This window comes from Marmota monax, unplaced genomic scaffold, assembly GCF_021218885.2.
Source record: "Marmota monax isolate L192 unplaced genomic scaffold, Marmota_monax_Labrador192_F-V1.1 WCK01_AAM20220418_F8-fsc00057, whole genome shotgun sequence".
Classification (NCBI taxonomy): domain Eukaryota; kingdom Metazoa; phylum Chordata; class Mammalia; order Rodentia; family Sciuridae; genus Marmota; species Marmota monax.
In genome coordinates this window covers 8,742,077-8,762,607 of record NW_026693933.1, presented here as the reverse complement: position 1 = coordinate 8,762,607, position 20,531 = coordinate 8,742,077, and the positions used below count along the sequence as shown (strand labels likewise).

The window sequence follows — 20,531 nt, the reverse complement described above, 5'->3', positions numbered from 1 at the left end:
GATAGAGCTGTTCTAAATACCTTATACCAGCCCATGAGGCTTTTCACAGTTTCATCTCAATCTTTTGCTTTAGCCCAATTTTTGACTATTTCTCATCTTTTAGCCTCATCTATTTCCTCAACGTTCCCCAACTACTTTGTGCCTTTCCACAGTTCTGCGACTTTGAACATGGTGTTCCCTTTTTCTAAAATGACTGCTATGTTTCTTTTCTGGCAAACTCCTGTTTATCTTTTAAGCTCCAACTCAAACATCATCTTCCTTTTGAAGATTTCTGATTTTCTAAAACCCAATCGTTTCTTGTCCTGAATTCTTTTGCTCATGAACCTGGCTCTGGTGTCCTTATGATTATATTCTGTGTTATTTTCTTATAAATCTGGCTATGCCCTTGGAGAGGGGATTCTTACTATTTTAGCAATCTGCTCTAATGATTACCTGAAAATGCTTGCTTGATACCCTTTTGATACCCAGACATATTTTAATTAATTTATTTTAATTATATATATATATATATATATATATATATATATATATATATATGACAGCAGAGTGAATTTTGGTTCATTGTACACAACTACACACAACTTTTCATTTCTCTGGTTGTACACGATGTAGCTTCACACCATATGTGCAGTCATACATGTACCTAGGGTAATGAATGATGTCCATCTCATTTCCCCATCTTTCCTGCCCCCATACACCCTTCCCTCCCCTCCCTCTTATTATTTATGTGTTTGGCATGTTTGAAAAGATCACTGAGTGCTTTTGAAGAAATCCTTCCCATTTCTAGTGTAAAGCTAGAATGACTTCCTGTCTTCCAGGTTGGAGGTCTGTTTTTCCTTCTAATTAATCTAGATTGGACTAGAGAGGGATGTGGCAAGGTAAAAAATGGTGGAACTATATGCAGGAATTGGTTCAGATGTGGTCAGGTTTCCAGTCCTTATACACCATATTTAGTGCAGTGTCTTGGGGGAAGCTAGGGGAGGTAAGATAGAGAAAATAAAAACAGTCCATGGAAACAATTTAGGGAAATATATTGGAATTTACTTCAGGCTGAGGCCAAACACAATGATACAAGAAGTGGGGGAGAGTTTTAAATTAGCATTTTGCAAAAAAACGAACCCTTTTTCCCCTAAGGGGATCCGATAAGATTTTGATAAATTCTTGTGTGTTGAATTGCTGGAAAGTATCCTCTTGACTAATAAATTAAAATATCAATTTGTTTTTCTTATCTGATTACAGTTCACATCAACTGGTGAGGCTTATTTTCTGTGAGAAGACCATAAACCCCAAGGGCTCAGAGTTTAAGAGACCTTCACTGATCGCTATCTCCTAGCGGCCACCGCAAACCCTACAGTCAATCATCTCCCCCAAGTGCCCCGGTCACACCCATTGCTCAGACCACGCCCACTCAAGCCGCCCTCCCTCCCACCTGATGGCCCCGCCCCAAGCCCAGCAGCGGAAGACTCCCATTGGTGGAGAAGTTGTTCTGGTCCCACCCTGGAGGACGGCGATAGGCTGAACTGGTGTGGGGAGGTGGTGGTTGGCTGCTTGGGGACGGGTCCCTAGTAGTGCCTGTCAGAGTGGCTGGCGGCAGTGGCGGCTCTCGGGGCTGGGTTGTCAGTCAGTGAAAGGAGGGGGAAGATGGCTCTCCCGGACCCGTTCTGCTAGGAGGAAGGGGGGCAGGTGGTGCTGCTACTCTGGAGAAAGCAGAGCAGCCGCCGCCGTTGTCGCTGCGAGCAGCACAAGTCGAGGTTCTGTAGCTGGAGCTCTGGAAGCTGCTCTGGTGAGTCTGGCCGAGCGACCCACGCCGGGGCCCCAGGGCGGCCGGCGACCGATAACTTTTTTGTCAGGGAGGAGCCGGGACGAGGCGGCGGCGGGGAGGGGACAGGGCTTTGTCCCCAGGGCCGCGGTTTCGTTGGGGGTAACGGCTTCGCGCGAGGCTCGGTGGGTGAGCGCGAGGCGACGCTGGGCGCTGGGGGCGTCCGGGAAGGATGGGTGGGCTGCGGCCGGCCGCTGCTTGCCCCGAAGTTGGGTGCAGCCCCCCCGAAGCCTGGCAGACTGCAGCTTTGTGCGCGCGAACTCGAGTATCTTTCCTTCCTAGCAGGGAGCGGTCCAGCCTCCGGGCGTGACTCGGGTGCCGCAGCCCCCCGGCCCCCTCTGCAGAGTCGGCCTAAAGTGGGAGCCCCCTTGCCTCTTTTTCACAGCAGGAGATGCTCCCGCCTTTCCTATCCCTCCCACGCTGTCTCTGCACTCTGGGGAGGCCACCGCTATTCGGCCAGTCTGGTTGCCAAAATGGTCACTGTAGACCCCGCTCCTGTTTGAAAGCAGCGTTCTCCTCTCGATCTTTGGTCCCATGCAAGGCAGAAAGGTTCAGAAAGCAACCACATTTCCTTCCTTGGTTATTTATGTACGAAAATCTCTTCAGCCCTTGCCCTCTTCATTCCATGAGTTATTTCTCTTCCGAGGCTGACTTTATCATATTCGAGAATCGTCGGGTTTTAGCTGAAAATTGTTGCATTAAAAGACCCCAAGTTTTGCACGCTACAGCAAACTAGATAGCCACCCTTCAGCGTGCACGTGTGTGCTTTGTACCTTCAGAGTTTAGACATTCCTGAAAGATTTTAATTTGCCCTCTTGGTTTGGTGCTGCACAGAATCGGTTCTCTGATAAATACGCTATCACACGCCTAGCAGCGGCTCCACTCTTCAGGTAGGGGGAGTGTGTTGCACTGGCAGCTACTACTTATCTCAGAGACTGCACTACTACAGGCAGAAGGGCCAAGGAGTCCTTTTGCAAATTATTTGTCCTTTGGATTACACAGTAGCTTTTAGAGCAGGTATGCTAACTCTTTGGTTCATGGAATACTTTACAGTTTGAGGTTTTAAAAATTTTGTCTACTTTAAGGCATAAGGATTTGTGTAACCTTGAGTCAATATGGTAGTTCTGGGAGGTTTGTTTTCCATAAGAACATTCTACATCCAAAGTCATCATTTATAAGTATTTCCCCCCCTCCCTATAGGTCAATACATTTTAAGGTTTAAAAATGAATATTAGTACTCCTGAATTTCAGGCAAGAATGAAAAATATATCCTTAGGATCTGCTTGATCAAGAGTGATTTCAGTCAGATATTCAAATCATAAACAGACAAGGGGGAAAACCATCACATAGTTAGAAAACACATTTAGACTTGGCTCATTTTATCCTTATTTGATTTATTAAAATTATTACCATAGAGGGACTAGAAGATCCCTGAACAGTACTTTGGTGTGGATACATGATGAGAGATGGGCTAGGCCTGTGTGGTGTCCCTGATGTGCTTTTTTGTTGTTGTTGTATTTCTGTTTTATAAAATCTGCTCTTGGTTGTGGTTTTTAGAGGTGTGGTTTTGACAATAAATTGAAATACATTTCAGTCAACTCTGTTTTTCAACATTCTATTTCCTAATATTTATTTTATAGTGAATCCTAAAAAAATCTTTAAAATTTTTTAGTATTAAAGACATTTTGTATAATTAAATTATGTCAAAATAAATTTACTTTGCATTACTCCAAGCTGAATAGTTACTAGGAGTACAGAGATGAATGTCATAGTTTTTGTCCTCATGGAATTTACTGTCTAATGTATAAGATATTAGTAATATTACAGTAGAGCAACATTTATAATACCATGTAATAACTATGAATAGAGGTTGCCTGGTGTAGTAAGGGAGCTTGTGTAGAAGATGGCCAACTCACTTTGGTTGTAGGTGAAGTTGGAAACATGCAGCTCAGTGTTGATCATGAGAGGTGAGTAACTAGCTTTCAAAGAAGTATAATGAGTGAGAAGGCAAGGAGGTATGAAAAACCTTGGCAGTTAGATAAGTCATTGATGGTGACAGGTCAATGTCAATTAACATTGTTGACAAAGTCAATAACATTGATATTGACATGGCTTGATGAAGGGGTAGTAAGCAAATGGCAGAAGATAAGGTAGTGAGGGTGGTAGAGGGTCAGGCCAGGGCATTCTACTCTTAGCTAAAGAGACTGGCTTGAAAGTGATGAATGAGAAATTCTTTATTAGATTTGTATTTTATACCCTCACTCTGGCTTAGTGAGGTAGAATCTAATAGGAAGAAAAGGGGAGGAATAAAGACTATGAGGATTTGAACTGGTTTCATTGATAGGAAATGAGGAGCACATACATTGAAGAAAGATGATAGATTCTATTTTTTTTTTTTTTTTTTTACTTTGAGGAAGCAGTGAGTGGATCAGGCAGATAAAGATGTAGAGAGATGTTTAGGTCTATGGATGTGGAATTTATAAAGGGAATCAGGATTGGAGAGAAGATTTGGGGTTGAATTGAAGCTGTATTGATTTGGTTTTGTAGAAATGACTCAGGGAAAGCCTTCAGCATGATAAAAATAGCAGCCAGAGCACATACTCTGATAGATAGCAGAAACAAGTAGAATAGTCTGAAAGAAATAGAGGAGTGGTAGTTAGAAAAATAGGAGGAGCAGCAGGAGAGATGCTCAGGGTAGAGATATTTTCAAATGGAGTAGGAACAAGTCAATAATTTTAAATGCTGTGAAGTGGTGTATAAGAAGAGGACCCAGTGACCAGTGACTTTGTCAGGAGTTCAGAAGTAACTTCTTCAAGTACATGTTAGCTGAGAGGTGGTTGGTTCAGAAACCAAGCTTCAGAAGGTTGAAAAAGAATGGATAGTGACAAAGTGGATGTGTTTGAGGCTTTTCAGGAAGAATAAAGTGAAGAAAGGAGAAAATAATAGCTGTAGAGCAGTGGTTTTTGAAATTGACTACACATTTGCCATCTTCCTCCCCACCCTCCAGTTCTGGGGATTGAACTCAGGGGTGCTATACTACTGAGCTATATCCCTAGCCCTCTTTTATGTTATCTTGAGATAGGGTCTTGTTGAGTTGTCCAGGCTGGCCTCACACTTTTGCAATCCTCCTGACTCAGACACCCAAATTGTGGGATTATAGGCATGTATAGCCATGCCTGGCAATATCCTGGGATTTTGAGAATTTTGATTGCCAGAAGGAGTCTTATACCTTCCACTGAGATCAAGATAGGACCCAGACATTGGTATTTATTTAAACAAGAGCTTTTTGAAGTAAATTGGTATATAATAAACTACACATATTTAAGCTATGCAATTTAATGCTTGACACATTTACAACTGTAAAACTATAATCACTATCACAATAATGAACATATCCATCACCTTCCTAAGTTTGCTCATATGCCTTCATAATCTTTCCCTCTCATCCAAGGAAGCCAGTGATCCACTTCCTGTCAGATTACTTGCATTTTTTTAAAAAAAGTTCCCTAGATAATTTCAATTTGCAGACATGGTTGAAAACTACTGCCTAAGAACAGAGGTTGAAGGAAGGTTATATTTATTTGTTTACACACATAAGAAAAGTCAAAGTAGAGACTAGAAGGTAAGAGATGCAGGCAAGTTGAGATGATTATTGGAACTAAGTCCTTGAGGAAATAGAAATGGAAGGAATTCAGAGCCTTGGCCAGTAAGAAATTCTGGAAAAAACATCTCTAACAACAACAACAACAACAAAATTGTGTTAAAGATAGTATATTCCTTTATTACCAGCATTGTTGTTGTATAGTGTCAATATTGGGTCTATGTAGTATTTCTCAGGTACTCAAAAATATTTGAGAGCATCTTAATATTGTCAAAATGGATACACTTAGAAAAGCCCCTTGCATGAAGCCTGAGACCCCTGGCACTACTGTGGAATGCTTTGTCTTTTTTTTTTTTTTTTTGGAGGAGAGCAGATGGAATCAACAGTTTGTCAATTGCTTATTACTGAGAATCAAGTACTGCCAGAGTCTTTTTGGCCTTCTCTTAGGCTGCATATCTGCCCAGAGGAAAGGGAACATTTCACACTTGACAATTTCCTGTTTAAAGCATCTTTACTCAAAAGAAATCCTGTGTGCTTGCCCTTTGGATATTGCCTTATAAATCATTGGAGAGAAAATTATTCCTCTGTCTCCAAAATGAGACAGAGAAGAGTTGAGATTAGTTGTCAAAGACCCTCGTTCTTCACCTGAGGAAGATAATACATAAGTTTCCCCACCACTTTCATTTTCTTTTTACAATTTCTAGTTCAGGATTTGGATATCGAGGTCCAGAACTTGTTCCTCACTCTTGAATCTTATCTTTTGCAGGGGAATGAGAATAGTATGGCTAATATCTGAATATTATTTGGCATTGTATTTGATTATAAGTAAAGTTGGAGTGAAGTATTTTGTCTGATTGTCTTCTAGAACTCTGAAAATTTCTTCATAGCGATTAAAATGTAGCTTAAAACAATGGAAGAATCAATGTTAGCATGATTTTAGATATAATTGTCCCTATGGTCACAAGAATATCATAAATGTTCTATATTTTCCTAATTACTAATGTCATTGTAGGACAAGGACAATGATAAATGATAATATTATTATGCATTCATGAATTTTCTAAATGATAAGTAAATATTTATTTAATATTTTCCAAATGATAAGTAATGTTTATCATTTACCTGCCATCATCCAGAGATACTTATTATTAATATCCTTATAGGTCTTTTGGAATGGGTATTTACAGTAAAAAAAAAAACAAACAAACACAATCTGCTATCTGTACAATCAGAAAAATGAGAATTTATACCCCAATTGATTCAAATGTATAAATTGCCAAGATCATTGTAATGTCATGTGTAGCTAATAAAAAATAAATAAATAAATAAAAATGTTTTTATGTGCTGCTTTTTCACCAGCTTATGTTCCCTTAACAGGTTGTGAATGCTTACTCACGTCAATAAAATATTATTTTTTACAACATAACATTAATTTAAAATGTGTGTATAATATTCCAGCATATGGATTTACCATAGTTTGTCTAATTACCATATTAATTTTTGCAAATTTATGCTCTTTCCAATAATTCTGAATGAAGAGATAGTAGTTAGCTAACCATTACCCATGTAATGGGTTTTGTAATAACTCATTTATTCCATTTATAAATGATTATCATTTGGTCTTCTTGTCAATAATAAATTCTTTTGTTGCATTGATCAGAACTTCTAGAATACCATTAAATTATAGTAATAAATAGTGAGCATTGTTGGCTCATTTCTCATTTAAATGAGAATTACTTTAGGGTTTCACAGTTGTGAATTCATAATTTTTATTTATGGCATGTTGAGAAAATACTCTTCTATCCCCCTCCCTTCCCGTTTCTGGAACCGAGATAGATGTTAAATTTGATCAAACTCTCTCACACTACATTGAGATGATAATGTGGTTTTGTTCTTTTACCTATTGGTTAATGAGTTGTATTAGAAAATTTTCAATATATTTCACCAAATTAGGATAAAGGTCACTTGATAATATCTTGTCTTTTAAAAGTAATGCTATATTTGATTTGCTGTATAAGAGTGATATAGTAAATATCCTTTATATTTTGCTTTTAACATTTTGGTTTTTGAATATGCTAGGTTTGGCGGGGAGAGAAAGCTATCCATCTTTTCTGTATCCTCTGGCAATTAATCAATTAATCTCTTCCTTGGAAGGATTGAAGTAGTTTACCTGTAAAATTATCTAGGTCTTTAATATACTTTATTGAATTCTAATATGTGGTTAAGTACTATAGAATATTTTGCATAATTAATTTCATTTAATTATTTAATTTTATGAAGTAAGAATTATTATTCTTATTGTACAGATTAAGTCTTGTTCAAATCAACACCTTGTTAGTGGTAGAGTACAGACAATTTAAACTCAATTTCTATATGATGCCATTCTATTTGAAAATCAATTTCTTTAATTTTTTTCTATGACACTTCTCTCACTTCTTATACTTGATAAGTAAATTTAATTATTTATTTGAGCATTTTAAAGTTTTTCTTTTGCACAATTTGTTTCAAATTTTGGTAACCCCATTATAATTATTACTAGTCAGTTCTGTGATGAATTCACATCTGCTATTTTAATAAATATAGCCTAATAAAGTTAAAGTAAATGACCCTGGAGTGGGGTTGGGTGAGATGGAGAAACTTAAAATTGATATTTGCATAATATACTTAATTCACATTTCAACTTGAAGGTCTTCAAGATTAATTTGCATTCCTGAATCCTGTTTGTATGTTGTAAAGAATGTTATGTTAAATGTATCATATAGAAGAGATAGAGGAGTTTTGGAAACATAGTATTTTTTTTTATTGTAGTTCAAACATTTATTGTTTTTGACTCTTGTAACAGGGTAGCATTTAGTAACTGGTAAGTAATATTTGTTTGGTGTGCATTTTTGAACAAAAAGCCTTTTGGTTAGCTGATGAACATAAGTTTCTTTCTCCTATATGTGCATAAGGATTCATTCAGTCATTGTACTTGACTTAATGAAAATATTATATGTGATTTCTAAAACTGTACTATGCAAATTATTTTAGTTTTCAGCTATGGAAAGATATACATTTACTTTTGTATAGAGTGATACATAGGCTTGGAAATTTAAGAGAATAATGTAAGCCTTAAAAGTGCTTAAATTGGGCAACATTTACAAACTCCATTTTTATCTAATTGAACTCTTTTGTCTTTTCACTTTTAAAATATACATTGTTTAATTAATTCATTTAGGGTCCTGGGTCTAATCAATACATAAACAGTACTCCCATCTCCTTCCATTGGAGATATAAAAAGTTGTCCTTTTGGCCTCTTGGAACTTTCTGGACATATCTATTCCTGTTTGATCTGAATTTCAAAGTTTCTGCTGATTTTTTTAGTCAATGGATATTATTGTGGCAGAGACACAACACAGTGCCTAACGCAGTGCATACTTGAGTAGTTGAGAAGAGGAAGGGACCATTTTGTGAAATTAGGAAACTTCAAGTGGGTCCTGGTAAGGAAATGGAGAGGATGGTAAAGTAGTTTAGAAATGGGGGACAGAGAATGGCTATAGTAGTTTAGAAATGAGAGACCATATGCTTTCTGTTTATTGAATGTTGTAAGAGGAATATAAGGTATGATGTTGTAAGAGGATATAAGGTATAAGGAATATAAGATAAGGCATCATCAACTAGAATGTGCAAATCAAACAGACTGTTAAAGAAGTGTTCAAAATTTGGGAAATGGTTACATGGGTGATGGAACAAGAAGATTGAAGTAAGTGAAGTCAAGAAGCAGAGTTTCAGCAGGGAAGACACTTGTTACAAAGTTAAAGAGAAAGAATGAGCATTGAGAAAGAGCTGATAGATTTGTTTATAAGGTCATGGAGAATATATGATGAAAATCCAGTTTATGTTATAAAGTACGTTAAGGAATAGGTTGATGGTGAGCCATTGGAGATAAAGGGTTAATCAGTGAAGAATAAAGGTACTGGAATCTGATGAAACCCCCCTCTTGGACCCCTCTTTTTGGAACTGTAATCTCCTGAAATAAATTCTCAGTTGTCCAAATGATAAATACTCTGTTAGTGATAATTTGAGCTATCTTTTGTTAAATATCTACTATATGCTGGTGCTTTATTTGTATTATTTTTAATCTCTAAAACATTTTCATTTGGTATAAGTTACCCTCCACCTTTCATAGTTGAGGAAGAAGAGACTCAGAAAGTTAAGTAACTTGCTGAGGTGTCATTTTTTTTGTCTCTGAAGTTGGCATTAATTTTGTTATGCCATGTGCTTTCTGTTTATTGAATGTTGTAAGAGGAATATAAGGTATGACGCCTCTTCTTACAGGAAAGAATGGGAAAAATTTCAAGTATGCTTGTGATAATTTGTGTTAACTGTATTTTTTAATTTAAATTGTTTTATAAAAGGAATCCTATTAATAACCTTTTGTATATACTAATATCTAATTTTTAATAATTGCTGTTATTTTTAGATAAAATGTTCTTTAATACTTTTTTTACTTATAATAATGATAATAAGGTTGAAAGGAAAGAAAGGATAGGTCAAGAAAGAATATATAAATAAGAATGAAACTTGTTTTCACCATGAGAGATATAAATATATTGTAGAATTTCTCATAAAAAAGGTCAGCCTCTTCATGACAGTCTTATTGAATTGGTCACAAGATAGTAATCAGAGGATATATTCTTCATATCACCAGATTATAAAGCTCCAGAGAGTTTATTGTAATATAAGGTGAAGTATTGAATTTTGATTCCATCAATCTGGAATGAATTACTAGTAGAAGGGTCCAAGCAAATGTTTGGGTTTGTTTTTTTTTTTTGGAATAAACCCTTTCTTCAGAAGCAATGCATAATGGAAAAAGAAATGCTTAAAATACTTTAGGGATCTAAACATTCTTATAGCACTTTTACATACTTTGGGAGGAACCAAGATAGAATTTTTTTTTGCCATACCAATTTTAGTTTCATATTCAGCTATAAAGCAATTTATAGTGTACATTTGTTATATTAGTATAAGACTTGATATTATTGAAAAATAATTTTATTATTCAGTCTTTGCTAAAACAAATCGGCTTCTATCCCAGGTAATACAAACAAGGGTGATTATACTGAACTATTTATTTCTGCTTTGCTTACTGTGATCTTTTTAAACCAAGAAAAACAACTACATGAATAAGATCCACTAAGTTTCTGGTTGGGAAGAATCAAATAGAATTTTGCATAGTCAAGATTTGTTGCTTTTATTCTGATGCCCTCTCAGGAGACTTTACTACCATCAACCACATTTTCTTGCATTTTCTCCTTGCACCTCCCTCTTTGCCCCCCATTTTCTATTGAACATCTGGGTCTCAACTGTCAGACTTCTTTAATGGTTGAGAGTCTCATTCCAGCTTATTAAAGGCAATGACTCATGCTAAAACATCAACCCACAAGTTAATTGGAATTTGGTTCTCTTGACATTTCTCTCTTCCTTTGTCCCCAAAATTGCAGTAGGGAAAACTGCTACTTAGAACGTAAAAAGCTTTAAGGAATTAAAGTAGAGCTGTGCTTTGGAAAGTGTATTTCTGTATACTTTTATGTTTGCGGAAGAGAGAGTAAAGAGGGGATTTACCCTCTTTAAAAGCAAAATGATAGCAAAATAATTGAAACATAATATTTGTTTTGTGTTTTCTTTTATGTTCCTCCTCATTTTCCTCAGAGCATTTATTTTTATTATTTTACTTTATTGCTTATACCTTGATTTATCTTGATTATTTCAAAAAAGATTCAGGGGTGCTTCCTTCTCCTGTGTTTTAGGTTTACTTGTCCCCTTTAATAGACCATGAATCCCTTAAGTCAGCTACTATGTCATATTCATTTTGTAAACCTAGCATCAAGGGCAGAGTAGACATGTTAGTAGCTTATGAATAAGTGGTTGATATTTAAGCATGTTTAGTACAAGAAAAAAAGAGCCAGATTCATGGCTGGGTCCTAGGTGATCGTATCATTGGTGCTTGTATGGGTTGTGTCCCCTTCAAAATAAATGTGTTGGGAGTCCTAACCCCTAGTACCTCATACCATAACTCTGTTTGGAAGTAGGGTCTTTACAGAGGTAATGAAGTTAAAATGAGGGCTTTAGGGTGGTCCCTAATCCAAAATGACTGGTGTCCTTAAAAGAACAGGACAGTTAGGAAAGACAGAGGAAGACAGGGTGAAGTCATGGGGGGAAAGATAGCCAAGCATAAGCCAAGGAGAAAGGCCTGAAACAGATCCTTTTCTCATAGCTCTTAGAAGGAATCTACCTTGCTGACATCTCCTGGCCTCCAGAACTATGAGAACATCAATTTCTGTGCTTCATCCACTCTGTCTGTGGTACTTTCTTATTGCAGCCCTAGCAAACTAATGTAGATGGCTTGTATGCTTGGATGTAGCAAAACCTCAAATACCCTTAATTTGCCTATTCCCAAATAACAGATTGCTAAACTTAATGCCAAAACCTCAAGACTTTTTACTATTTCCCCTGGGAGAGAGAGAAATTTGGATAGTTTAATGGAGACAGTAATAATTACTTTCCTCCTTTCAAATTTCTCCCAATACAGTGGCAAGCAGCTGGTTAATATTTAGTTTTATTGGATTTATTTGGTTTGGCAAGGCCAAAGTATTTATGGGACTTTAAGTTTTTTTTTTTTTTTTTTAAGTATAGCAAAATTTATTAGAAGAGAAAGAAGATAGGGAAAAATGCTCACAAGGAAGAGAATGGGTTGTTTTCTTAAGTGTTCAAGAACCTCTGCTAATAGACTTGGTTGCTTTTTCAAAGTAGAAAATGGAAGAAGATTGAGTAAAATATTTTAAATATGATGTTAATTTATGCTTATTGCTTATGCATAATATTAGTAACATTGTTCTGTCTGCAGTATAGTGAAACAGGGGTAAAGGAGTACCTTTGGGCTCATACACATTACTTTGGTAATTGCCACACCCTGTAATCATCAGCCAGTCATACTGAGTTGCTATGGACATTTTCAAAATTTTTTCATTACATGCTAAGTATGTATGCAATTTTTACCCTTTATTTCTCCTTGACATTTAAAAATTGAGTCATATATCAAATAGTGCTGTATTTAGTCATTTCTTTTATAGTGTTTTGAGATACTTTGCTGAAAGAGATAGTTTTGAATATATGCGAAAAATAAAACAGTTGTTCTTTCATTATTTGGAGGTAGTTTACTGGAGTTCTGAAAGTAGGGTAAACTTAATTAACTAGATAGTGGGATAAAAGTCTAGTCCAGGGGTGGGTGGGGATATGTTTGTCATAAAGCAAAGAAAAATAGACAAGAGAGCTCCAATTTATAAAGATGTGAGAATTTTTGTCTAATTTTGGCATTTAAACTTCAGTCAAACTTGTATGTGTTTGGAGCATCCTTGCTACTGGTAAGTGGGCACTATGGTAAATAACAGTGATATACTTTTCTTCCTTTCTCTCTTCTCTTGCTCTCTACTTTCTTTCTTGGGATTGAATTTAGGGCCTCATATATGCTGAGCACATGCTACCACTGAGCAATACCCCATTCCCATACTAGTATAATTTTTTTAAAATCCCATTTCTTTCCCTTCATTCCAACTGAGGAAAATACTAAAACCAAGAATTTCCTCAAAATGAGATGCAAACAAGTGACAGTACTGGATCTAACTGTGAAGATTTTAATTCAGTACCCTATTATGTTCTTTCTATAGACTCTGTAGTTTGCAGTCTAACTGCCATCAGTATGCCCAGTATGCCATTTATGTATTTCTTTTGGTACCAGGGATTGAACCCAAGTCCACTAAACCACTGAACCATATCTCTAGCCCTTTTTGTTTGTTAGTTTTTTTTAATTTGGAGACAGGGTGTCTCTAAGTTGCTTAGGGCCTCACTAAGTTGTTGAGGCTGACTTTGAACTTGTAATCCTCCTGCTCAGCCTCTTGAGCTGCTAGGATTATATTCACGTGCCACAGTGCTTTGCTATACATATTTTTGCTATATATATTTCATTCGTGTGTGTGTTTGTGTGCATGTATATATTCAATCAAAACAAAATAATCATATTAGTTTAAATTCCAAAGCAATTGTGAGAATCTAAATGTCTTATATTAAGACACGATATTAAAGAAATTTGCAAAAATGTGAAATAATGCTACTCATCTCAATAATTTTTGTTGTTTAGGAAATCATTATTTTTAAATAACAATGTTATTTGTGTTGACACATAATACATTTATCATTGTTATTTTTAAATGAATTTATATTTAAAACTTTGCCTTTAAAAATTCCAAATATGATAAAACTTAGTAAGTATAACTATCATAACCAAAAGCTCTTCAAAATTCTCAATAATTTTATTTTTACTTTTTAAATTTGTTCTTATTAGTTATATATGACAGTAGAAAGCATTTTGACACATATACATAAATGGAGTATAATTTCTCATTCTTCTGGTTGTATATGATGTATACACTGGTCGTGTAGTCATATATGTACCTAAGGTATTAATGTCCAATTCATTTTACTATTCTTCCTACCCATCTTCATTTTCCTTTGCCTAATTCAAAGTACTTCCATTCTTCTCTAACCATCCCCTCCCCTTATTGTGAATTAGCATTTGCCTATCAGAGAAAACATTCAGCCTTTGATTTTTGGGGGGGATTTGCTTATTTCACTTAGCATGATATTCTCCAGTTCCATCCATTTACTGGCAAATGCCATAATTTCATTCTTCTTTAAGGCTGAGTAATATTCCATTGTGTATATATACCACATTTTCTTTATCCATTTGTTGGGAGCTACTTGTTGGAGTTACGTATGGACTGTTGTGCATTGTAGCCTAATGAATAGGGAATTCTGGTGTCAGGGAACTTCTAGTGGACATTTCCTCTGTGGAAGACTGCCCAGACACATTGTGAACCCTATTCAAGCTTTGCCACATCCCACACAGCACTGGAGATGGGGTTGACCTGCTAAGATGCCAATCAACCTGCTGACTGCAAGATGTCAGGAAGTAAGACTCCATCCCTGAAACCTTACCCCTACCTTTGATGTACTCCCTTAAATAAACCAAGGGAGCCATTTTCTAATTGTGTAGCTCCAGATCCTATGTGGACTGGACCTATCAGGGGGTCCAGCTCCTTAAAACTATTCTTTCCGACTCTTTGTTTTTTGTTCTTCACTAATTATTCTAGACTTTAATTTCTCAGGAGGTTTATTCGTCTGAGCAGGCAAGAATTCCCTAGCAGAGATGTTGGTCACCCTGTGATATCCATTCATCTGTTGAAGGGCACCTAGATTGGTTCCATAGTTTAGCTATTTGTGAGTTGAGCTGCTATAAAAACTGATATGGCTGTGTCATTGTAGTATGCTGATTGTGGGTCCTTTGGGTATAAACTGATGCTTTCAATAATTTTTAAGAGTAAAGTTTTGAGAATTGCTATTTTTGTAGCATAGAAAAATATTCAAAATAATGCACAACTAACTTTTTTTTTCTAAAGTACATGATAGCAACAGTGAGAAGGTTGAACATTTCTTTCAATTACATGGTAAAGATTTAAGTATAGCAATTAAAAAAGAACTCTGATGACCAAAAATATTAGAGGATATAGAAGATATGTATTCTACCAAAGTGATCAGTTTTTTGTTTGCTTTATTTTTTTTCGCAACAGAAATTTTGCGATTGTTTTATAGTTGCATAGTTAAGCAGAACCTGCATTTAAATTCTACATTAATGATTTTGTGTAGTTCTTATAATTTTATCATGACACTAACACTTGTAATTATTCATCTGGAAAATGTAGGGTGCTACCTTGTTTCATTTTTCTCCTCATTTATTCCATTCTCTTCTTTTGCCATCTGGATTATATGCTCCTTAAGGACATAGACCATATTTTACTGTTCTTTTGCCATTTGTGCGAAGTAATAGAATCACTTTGCATTATACTCTCTAAGCACTCAATGGCTTATTGAATTATTAATGTTTCAGTTTAAATAGATAGGAGTATTGACTTTTGTGTACATAAAAATGTTGAATGCATTATATCTTAACATGACCTCCCAGTCTATGTCTGTTTTTGCCTAGTTCTATTCTCCTTTGTTTCCACCTATCGAGCCTATAGTCTAATAAATAGTATGAACTTGAAGGATAGAAAACAAATGTGTCAACTTGAGATCTTGGTCTGTATGTTAAAAGCATTCCTTATCCCTATGCTATTTACCATGCAATTGTACAATAATCATGTCAATAAATGCTGTTGAGATAATTTTTAAAGTTCAAATTTTTGTAGCAATCTCAAATCTGTCATCATAGACTTTATAATGTATGTATTAGTTGTCAGGGTTAAATGGACTTTGACTTACGGAGGCAATACTTGAATCATTTAATATAGCTATCCTTGTATTTTGTAAAAGATGATACAAACATTTTGGAAAATATTATTTCAGTCAATAATTGCTCTTACAGATTTCTACCTACTACATTTAAAATAATTCACTTGTGATATTTAATGAAGTGCCTAAATGAATAGATTCTAGAATTTCTAAAAATGATAATGGAAGATTTTCTAAGTCAAGGTTATCTACATCCATCAATAAATCTTTAAACCATCAGATGATGCTATTGTGGCTCACAGATGCAGTGCCATAGTTCTCTCCTGACAGTTTGCCTTGGCAACCCATATAACTCATTGGTATGAGCTGAGTTTTTCCTGGGTAGTCTGTAAAAAGCAGAGGAGAAAAAGGAAGCCAGAATGGGAAGCACATAGAAGTTGGAATGACCTATTGTATTTTGAAGATTATGATAAGTGAAATTTGGATTATGGCCATGTTACAGGGCAAGTTTGCAGTGAAAGATCTCATTGATCTTGATGATATATTCAGGATAAGAGTGGTGTTTCAGGAAGATTAGTATGGTAGTAACATGCCTAGTGTACTGCAGAAGGGAGGCAACCAGAAACAGGAGTGCTGTGTGAGCAGCCTATGCAGAAGCAGTAAGAGCCCAAACTCAGGGTGTTGCTGTGGAGATGGAGACCAGATGGTAAATTTGACAGGCATTATGAAAAATGAAATTTATTCCCTTATTCAACAACTATTTATTAGATACTATATGCATTTATGCTAATAATATTTGAACTAACTTGGCCTGTAATTGTTATATAATTTTATTTTAAAAACTATGATTTCAAAAAATGTATTATGTACACTGGTGGCGAAGTTCTTAATATTTTCTGGGAATTTGTGATGTTAAAAATAATGAATGTTGAGAACCTTTCTTAAATGAAAAGCAAACATTTTCCCCTTAATTTTCCTAACTGTTCTATGGTTTATTTGATTAACAAGTTGAAAGGCAGCTACTTAATCACGTATGTAAGAAATCCTTTGGCAAGAAAATGGACCAGAGGGCTTTATTTTTAAAGACAGCTTATATTTATATTCTTGAATGATTATGAATGTTCTAGAAGTGCATAATAAAAGCCATTTCTCTTCACTCGTGCAATGAAATTATCACTTTATATTATAGTTTTAAACATTTGTAAATGTGATTTTTATATCAAGCATGCTAGAGAAGGTTGTTTGTTTAAAGGAAACTGAAAAGTACTTTAAGTTCAAGGTCATTTCTTTGGTTAAAGCCAATGATACAAAATATGTATGAATCCAAAATATGTAAAAACCACATTAGAATATTTTTATAAGTAATATTGGCTAATGTATAATAGTTTTCATGTTGGAATAAAGGCAAAAGGGCAGAGTGAGGCAATGGAAGTATGTTCAATTATTCATCATTTTACAAGTAATTGATGCCTTGGTTTGTTGATGAGAAAGTTAAATGTGAAAAATTTACCATTAATGGCATTGTCTTCAGTTACAATAAGCAGAAATACTTTTTTCTTACCTTTATAATTGCAAATAAATTGCCCACATCATTGTTTTTATATTCTCTCCATTAGATCCTAATGAAAACCTGGCTTTTGATGATTCTACTTCATTGAAATTATTTTGCTTTCTGCATTGTCTTCCTGGACAATCATATTCTTTGTGGTAATTGATTTTTATACATATTTACTATTTCCTCATTGGTAAATCTCCTATTATATATTTCAGAGATTTCTATCTTAAGGCTGAATCTGGAACCTTTCTCTGCATAGACCCCTATTTCTTTCCCATACTAAACATTAAGATTTGGATTTTTATCATGGATAGTTACTTAGTGTGGGCCCCCTATGCCTAGACTATGTCTACTTTGGGAATCTTTATTTATTGTTATTGCACTAACTATTACTTATATTGGTATGACTTTACAACATGTCACTGGAATTTCTTTAGTTTTTCTCTAGTATGAATTTCCCGGATTCTAAAACAACTTTTACTGCATGTTATAATATCAACAACTGTGTTGGCATTTCTTTGCTGTGACAAAATATCTGAGTAAAATAACTTAAAGGAGGAAAAGATTTATTTTGGCTCATGGTTTCAGAGGTTTCAGTCCATGGTCAGCTGGCTCCATTGTTTCTGGGTCAGTGAGTATATCATGGTGGTGGAAGGGCAGGGCAGAGGAAAGCTGCTCAGCTCATGGCAGCCAGGAAGCACATGGAGAAGGAGAGAGAAGGGACGAGGGACCAGAGTCCCTAAGGGCATGCCTGCAAGGAACATTCCCTCTAACTAGGTCTCATCTCCTAAAGTTTCTACTGCCTTCCAATAATGCCATCAAATTACAAATCACTGAATGGGCTAATCCATTGATGAGGTCAGAGCCCTTGTGATCTAATCATTTCCAAAAAATCCTGAACATTGCTGCATGGGGGACCAAGCCTTTAAAACAAGAGGTTTTGGGGGAACATTTGAGATCCAAACTATTAACAACTACTTTGAAGAGTTAAGTAATGAGGTAAATGTGGTGTTTAAAACTCAGAAGCTAGACATGGTGCATGCCTGTAATCCCAGCTAGTGAGGAGGATGGCAAGTTTGAGACCAGTCCAGGCAACTTAGTGAGACCCTGACTCAAAATAAAAACAATATCATTGTCTTCCTGGAGATGGAGATGTGTCTCAGTAGAACACTTGCTTAGTATGCGTGAGGCCCTGGGTTCAAACTAGTAAAGATCTATAATTTTGTTCACTTATTCATTCTCTGGACAATGTTTATGATTCTGTTATATGTAAACCAATTTAACAAGGTTTCATTATAACAGGTGTTAAAAAATTGATTGGTTAAATACATGATAAGAGTAGCCTTATTTGAAAAGAGTTTTTACAAAAATGGTCTTCTTGTTTTGCTGATTCCAAGCCTAGTATGAACACTTTCTGTGATACTTGATTGCTAAGGAAGGTTATACAATTTTAGGTTTTCTTGATAGACGTGTTATAGCCTGATAGCTTGTTAGATTTCTTCTGAGCTGTTACATTTGCACTAGATGCTAGATATGTTTACCTTTTCTGCTCATATAAAGACTCTTCTAAATAAAACTGTATCTACATGATCCTGTACTTTTGTTCTCAAATGTTGGCCCAAGGGGAGACATCTATTTCAAGGACAGGCCATCTCTGGACTGGCCAGTTTTAGTCACACTCAAAATAAAGAACTGGCCAAATCAGAGATTTATATAAAGAATTTGGAGTTGGGAAATTGAGAAATACAGGTTTGCTGCAGAGGAGAATGTGGGCCTGGAACAGAAAAAAGGTCATGATAGGATTAGAATAACCACCATGGGCCATAGGAAAGTGTCTTATAGTCAGCTTTTTTCACCGCTGTGACTAAAAGATCTGACAAGAACATTTAGAGAAAGAAAAGTTTATTTTGAGGCTCAGAGTTTCAGAGATCTTAGTCTATCTGCCAACTCCATTTCTCCAGGCCCATGATGAGGCAGATTATCAGGCAAAGAGTGTTAGAGGAAACCAGCTTTGGACATGGCAGGAGAGAGGAAGAGAAAGAGGGAGACACACCCTTCCATGACCCACCTCCTCCAGCCACACCCTACTTGCCTACCTATTAGTTACAGTTAATCCCTATTAGGGGATTAATTCACTGATGGGTTATGTGGACCGTAATCCAATCATTTCACCTCTAAACCTTCTTGCATTGTCTCACATATGAGCTTTAGGAGGACATGTATCTAAACCAAAAGAGCAGGGTAATTGAGAAACTAGTCAGCAAATAGAGAGTGCACCCAACAAAGCAGAGAAGTCACAATAAACTGGCTACCTTTAGAAAACAGATCCGGGTTTTAGTTTCTAGCTTTAGGTCCAGTTTCCTTAAGTCCTCATTATGCTACAATTCCTATCGTTAGATTTCTGCAGTTTTTAAAAATATATATACAATTATTCTCTCCCACTTTTTTTGAGCTAGCATTCAAATAGCCTTGACTAAAATCATATGCAATTTATTGACGAATTAGATTTCTCTGAGCTAAGAGGTTCCAGAATGGTGAGATGAGCACTTTTTTTTATTGATATTAGAATAATGCATGCCTGAGTGGTTCAGTAATTTCTTTAAAGCATTCTGTTCCATACCATAGTTTGTGATGGGCTTTATGACCTGTGGTTTCCTAATGGAGTGGAAATGTGTTTCTTAGTTTCATTGTACCAATTTTCTTGTTTCTATCTTATCCCTCCATTTTGTGGAATGGATGGCTTTGTAAACCCCCAAATTTAGGATTAATTTGAATTCATTTTACATAGAATTATGTTCTGGATTTTGCCATCAAATTAATAAAAATCATCCCTTGGGAAAACATCTACATTGTGGAAACAACCTATATGTTCATCTGATGCTTTGAGTCAGTATGAGTATTGGACAAATGAATTTTATGGTCTTCTACATATGTCCCTATCTATAACATTAAAGTACTGCATTGTCTGTAAAAATGTCTAATTGTAGCAAGTATTGCTTTACATTGCATATCTTAGTCAATTTGCTTTTGAATAATTTATTTTTATGGACGGTTGTAGGATAAGCAGGGACTTTAGAAATCTTCTAGTTTCCCCCCTAATTTTTATGAGTTTTTCTTAAACCTAGAAAGAGAAAAAAACAATCTATCATTTTGAAAATGTTATTTTCTCTCAATAGCCCATCTTACACTGAAGTTCTCAGTGATAAGGATTATTGATTATTAATTATTCT

At 35.7% G+C, this 20,531-nt stretch overlaps 1 protein-coding gene across 3 annotated transcripts in view; it reads left to right on the top strand.

Moving 5' to 3' along the window:
- Nucleotides 1-1,586: 1,586 nt before the first annotated feature.
- Nucleotides 1,587-20,531, top strand: part of Hycc1 (hyccin PI4KA lipid kinase complex subunit 1) — a 73,767-nt gene continuing 54,822 nt past the window's right edge. For 2 of the 3 annotated variants that reach the window (XM_046463536.2, XM_046463538.2), the window contains exon 1: nucleotides 1,587-1,783. The gene's annotated coding sequence lies outside the window, so the exon portion shown is untranslated. Of the gene's footprint in view, nucleotides 1,784-17,242; nucleotides 17,454-20,531 lie in introns of those variants that run through there. The other variant, XM_046463537.2, reaches the window with a different exon arrangement.